A 6004-nucleotide genomic window follows, 5' to 3' on the forward strand; every position below is an offset into this window, starting at 1 on the left:
TTTTTTAATTAAGGGTGAAATTTCCTAGGCTGGACCTCACTTTTGGCCACTACTATATGGCAATTAATTAACTTTCCAACTGACCGCCAAACCATATTGCAAAAACAAGCCACTTTTATGAGGATTGTGGGCTTTCCTGAAGTTGTTGGAGCCACTGATTGAACTCGTGTTCACATCATTGCTCTAACTGTAAATGAGGAGACATACCATTAAACAAAGAATTAGTAATAATTTGTGATAATTTTGCACAATGCAAAGTATTTAAAAATACATTTAAATTAAAATATTTCAGTCTTAATTAAATGATTTTATTGTAGTTACATTAAATGATTGGTGTTGTGCTGCTGTGACTTTACATGAGCAGGCTCACTATTGGCTGATTCAGAGGTCGGCCATTTTGTGTTGACATCATTGTAGTCCTTAGTTCACAACACTTAAGTGTCACCTCAGTCAACACTTAAGAATCAGTCTTAGACTTTACTGAAAGTTGCTTTTAGCGTCTTTATAAAAGTCTCCTACTCTTAGAAAAGTCCTACTTTTTACTAAGAATTTTTTTACACTTAAGTCAAAGCTTAAGACTATTCTTAAGAGCATTTCTGAGAAGTTTTATACATACGGGCCCTGATTCCTCATTTCATTCCTACATACTATCATAAACCCTGAAATTTTTCTATGTTTGTATTTCAAAACACCAGTTGATAACAGTGTCACAACATGCAATCTAATTTACTATATTCTATATATTTATTTTTTTCACCAGATATTCCTTTGTCTGAATTTTGGATTTGTTTGCTGTTTTTCCATTATATCTGAAAAAAAAAGTGAATGGCAATTTAGACAAATCAAATGTGAAAATCAAACTGAATTTTCATGTTGGTGTGAACAGTCCTTTAGAGTGAAGAATGTGGAAAAAAGGAGGATGTTCTTACCGTCTACTGTCTGTGACACAAACACCACATCAGCCACCTGTAGAGAGAGCTCATCCTGCTGTCTGGCTGTGTACATCCTTGTCACCTCGACCTGCATGGTATCTAATGAAGGAAAAAAATAAATGAATAAATCACTACACACCCTGACAGTCTGGAACCTAAAATGTTTTCCTAAGTGTAAGCCTAGGATTTTTTTCATTTATCAATTTATTATCCACAAAAATCATAAGCTTATAGCAAAACTACACCTCAACATGCAGAATGACTTGAGGAATCATTCACATTCATGTGTGTTTAGGGTTATATGCTTAATAATAGTAGTATAGTAGAGTAATAGTAGAGTAGTGTCGCTGTAATGCACTGCATGGCCAGAGGGTGGTGCTGTTTTGCCGAGGCTGGTTGTACTTACTCATTCTGTCATTCTTGTCGTTACTGTTGTTCTGTCCCAGAGCGCTGATCCAGCGGGCTCTCTCGCCAAAAGTCACAAAGAAAACATACAACATTAACTTATAGCCACTGAAGCAGGTTTTTTTGGACTCACAAGTGTATGTGATGTCTGTTAAAACCAAACAACACAGAAGCCATTCCTTTATTGTTCTGGACATTCACACACCTCTAGACTCTCGTACAACAGCAGGTAAAGTTACTAGGAGAAACTTGACCTTGGTGCTGAAGCATCCATTACATTCAGGACAAGAAGTGTCTGTTCATTCCTGTAAGCTCCTTTGTGTTCGTTCAGTTTCATTGAGAACATGCCACCAGAAAGAAAGAAAGAAAGAAAGAAAGAAAAATAAAGGAGATGCAGAGAGAAAAGAAAAAGATGGGATTACATCAAATCCTTGGCAATTTGAGCTGTGACGTACTTTGTACCTGTTCTATTACTGGCAACATTAATGAGCTTGAGTGTGGTGTGATTCATTCATTGACCAATTAGTGTTTAAAGAGTAATTAGTGTTTTATAGAGTCATTGACAAAGAGGGAAAGAAGATGACAAATCTTTAAGGCTCAATGTGATTACAAATAGTAATTTATCTAAAATGACTGACCAGTTTCTTGAGCAACAAATCATTCTAGCATAAGCTCTGACGGATCATGTGATCTGCAGAAATATCTGCTGAAAATTCACATTTTAATGACATTTAAAAATAGAAAACAATTATTTAAATTGTAATATTGAACAATATTACTGTTTTATTGTTTATTTTACTGTAGTCTTGTGAGAATAAGAGACTTCTAACAACAAAAAAAGGTGATGTTTTTTTTTATTATTTATAAAACAGCACTCAAATCATCAATATGTGACTGAACTGTTGCAATGAGGAAATGACATGACAATGACATGTGACAACCATGTACACACATCCCTAACACATTTATTGTGCATGTCCAGATATTAAATATACTTGAAGCAAACTATGAGAACAAGTATGTTCAGCTGAACCCATCTCCCTCAGCCTCGCTCAAAAGGGTGTGCAGTTATCGTGGGAAGGGCAGCTGTCTATTCACATCCCTGGAATCTGAGCACACATGATCACAACAGGTAGCAAATGCCTTCTTGCTGCTCTGCATTACACCAGCTGAATTGCTAGCCAGTGAAAGAACAGCATAGCAAAAAAAAAAAAAAAAATTTGCTACTTCCACCCTACATAATGCTCTTAACATTAATTGAACAGTGTGGTTAAAGTTTTTTTTTTTCTTGAACAATAACTTCACATGTTCATTACTGGTCAAAAAAATATGATGTTCTTTAAATATGATGAAAATAACTAGTCTTTTTAGTGGTAAAAAATAACTAATTGCACTAAGGCCCATTCACATCACTTACGATAACTATAACTGTATCTAGAATTATGAAGTTCACTCTAAGAGTAGCAAAGTCCACACTACAACTATATTGATAAAAACCTCATAAAACCAACATCCATGAAAGAGCTGCAATTGCTAAAACTTTAATCACAGCCACTACAATGGAAAAAAAGATTGTGTCATGATCATAAAACCTGGACAGTTAGACCTTCAACATGAACATCATCATCTGCCCTGGTCAGCTTAATCACCTGACTTGAAAATATCAAACCACTGGGAACAGTTTTAGAGAGAAGAGTGGGAAGCAGATTGCTTCCTTCAACATCGCTGAAACAACTGGCAAATGTTTTGATAGACGAAATTTCACTAGAGACTACTCAAAAGTTGTATGAATGTATTCTAAGGTTGGAAGCTTAAAACACCACAATAGTGCCTATTTCCCAGTCCTGTAACATGCATAGGGTGATTTTACATTTCATGCCAACTTCAATAACTTGAATCTACCAAGCCTTATTTTCCAAACACCAGAAAGGCAAGCAGCACCAGGAAGACCTCACATCTCCACTGTCTGGTAATCCTGCATGCTGCACTGCTTTAGTACGCTCCCACATGTTTCCTACAGCTGAAGGCCAAAATTCCACACCTATCACCTTTAAAGATTATTTTACATGAGCTGAAAAGTCAATGAAGGCATCAGAGCACCAGTAGAAGGCACGTTTGTAAGTAAATATTCAAACTCGACCCTGAAGCACAGTAAGGAAACTAAAGCACATAAAGGAATATCTAAAAAATAACATGAAGATGAATGAAGCAAACTCCAAAATCATCTACTCAGAAATAGAGAGTTCGGGGCTTTCCATAACAATAACACTCATGCATACCCACCATGGGGGAGAATTGTGGTACTCACACTCGAGAGAAGAGCTGGTTTAGCGGTATCGAGCTGTGTTATTAGACACTCAACTGGGTGGAGCCTGAAAAGAGGTCCAGAAATGTGGGAGAACACTTCTTGTGTTGACGAAGGTTCCTCAGAAGAACTACAGTCATGTTGACTCTTCACCAAGAACAACAGTAGATAGTAGGGCTGCACAATTAATCGAATTTCTAATCGCGATTACAATTATGGATGCCACAATTGCGTAATCGTTCAAAGTCCGCTTATGTTATTCTGCGTGCTTAAGATGCGTTTTTTCTTTCTTTCTACATGTTATCTTAAGGGTTTTTCCCATTATTTAAATTTTAGCATAACATTCTAATACAATTCATATTTTTACTTTTTTATAATTTAAAGATACCAATCCGAAATATAGTTGACATTTGAGGCTTAATACTATAGAAAAGCACTAAAAGTTTTTCAGTTAGAGTGTTTTCAGCTTGTTTATTTTCATATAAAAATATGGCATATTATATTATAATAATCGTAATTAATAATCGCAATTACAATTTCAAAGGAATAATCCACAATTATGATTTTTGTCATAATCGTGCAGCCCTAGTAGATAGGCATCTCTGTTATGTAAGTGGATCAGCAATATACTAAGCTATAATTACACTCTCAGCAACAGATAACATGTTATCTCACTTACATGAACACACAGTCACGATCTATGGCTGTGTTTCAAAACCTAATGAGCTGCCTATTAAAACAGCATCTTTGGGCATTATAAAAGCATTTAAATTTAAGCTCCATTTAAATTTACATGTATAAATAAAAGTAATGATCTAACTTCTGCTCAGGGTTATGTGATGCTCAAAAGATCCTCAAAATTGAAAAGCTCAAATGAAAAAAAAAAAAAATCTTTTCTTTAACAGAATACAAAGTTATCAGAGAGAGAAAGTGAAAGAAAGGGAAAGGGGGAACGAGAGAAATAGAGAATGAAAATAGAGAATAGAGAGGCAAAAATAAGATCTTACCGTCTTAAAAGTAAAATTTCTGCAGACAGTTTGGTGCTCGCTTATGTAAAACTCGGCATTACAATGTTTAGAGCATTGTGAGTGGTTGCCAAGGGGGAGTTATATGGTTGCTTAGGTTTTCTGAGTGGTTTTCATGTTGCTATGCTGCTGCTAGGGTGTTCTGGGTGGTTGCTAGGTGCTCACTTACTGACCAAGTCTCTCTGATATTCTGGTCTTTCGATATGACTCTTGTCTTTTTGAACTAATTTCTAGGCCTTTTTCTGTCCATACGCAGAACTGAGAACCAGTGTTAATTTCATCAACGAAGACGACGACGAAAAATATTCGTTAACAAACCTTTTTTCTGTGACTAAGACGAGAAGTTGATGAGCTAAAACTAATATCTGATGATAAAAACTATAACGAAATTAATGCCGCGTCTTCGTTAAGACGAGACTAGAATGTTATTTGAGGACTACCGGACATTCAAAATACATCCTATAGGCTAAGTTAACTGTCTTGTCTTTCAAAATGTGCGTCCCTGTCATTGGATTGCAATCGGATGACGGGCGTTTGCATATCTAGTCTCATGGCAGCCACAGTGTACGGATAGGCTACCAAAACGCGAACTAGCGATCTGAAACAACGGCCTCAGCACCTGAAGGGTTAGGGATAGGATGACCAGACGTCTCGTTTGTCCTGGGAGTCACAATTTGTTGTCGATTAACTTAAAGTTAGTGAAGGCGGGATTGGCGTAATCACGCTGATAGCGGTGCTATCGATCGCGCACGCTCCACTTCTTCAGTTCTCATACAGCGCACGATCAGTTCTCAGTGCTCAAATACACACACAGCAGTCCAAATGTCTATCGTGTGAGTATCTCACGTAAATATAGTCAGTTATGGCTTAAGTGAACGTAAACAGGTAGGTGAAAACTGAATGTGTGTCTGTATTACATGCATACCTTCAGTCTTAAATGGACAGCATTCCTAATTAAATACCTATCTGTGTCATTAATGTTAACCAACAAAAGATGTTAAATAAATGTATACTTTTGAAGTAAACCTGGTTCACGGGTTTGGTCACTATGATAAAACTGAAATAAAATAAGATTAAATCAAAAAAAGAAAGGAAAGAAGGAAGATTTTACCTATTTAGTTTTTTTCTGCTAGGAAATATGGCTAAGCAGGTGTCACTTCTGGGTGATGCTGCAATAGACTCATAAACCTAGGGTTAGACTGTTAGCTAAACTAAAGAGCGAAGATGGTGATGGTAAAATAACTAAAATGAGGTCAAAGTACAATGAAAAGGTCCTAATAGCTGTAGGAAACTAAAAGGAAAAGTAAATAAACAAATTGATTTAATTAAATCTCAGA

The 6004-nt window shown here is 36.2% G+C and overlaps 1 long non-coding RNA gene across 1 annotated transcript in view; it reads right to left on the bottom strand.

Moving 5' to 3' along the window:
* Window positions 1-1406, bottom strand: part of LOC107695443 (uncharacterized) — an 11810-nt gene extending 10404 nt beyond the window's left edge. Inside the window, exons 1-2 of the long non-coding RNA XR_001634997.1 lie at window positions 1339-1406; window positions 930-1031 (exon numbers count right to left, since the gene is read on the bottom strand). This is a non-coding gene — a long non-coding RNA (uncharacterized LOC107695443). The remainder of the gene's footprint in view (window positions 1-929; window positions 1032-1338) is intronic.
* Between the last annotated feature and the right edge of the window lie 4598 nt (window positions 1407-6004).

The sequence above is a fragment of the Sinocyclocheilus anshuiensis genome, unplaced genomic scaffold (assembly GCF_001515605.1).
Source record: "Sinocyclocheilus anshuiensis isolate Anshui unplaced genomic scaffold, SAMN03320099.WGS_v1.1 scaffold678, whole genome shotgun sequence".
NCBI lineage: Eukaryota > Metazoa > Chordata > Actinopteri > Cypriniformes > Cyprinidae > Sinocyclocheilus > Sinocyclocheilus anshuiensis.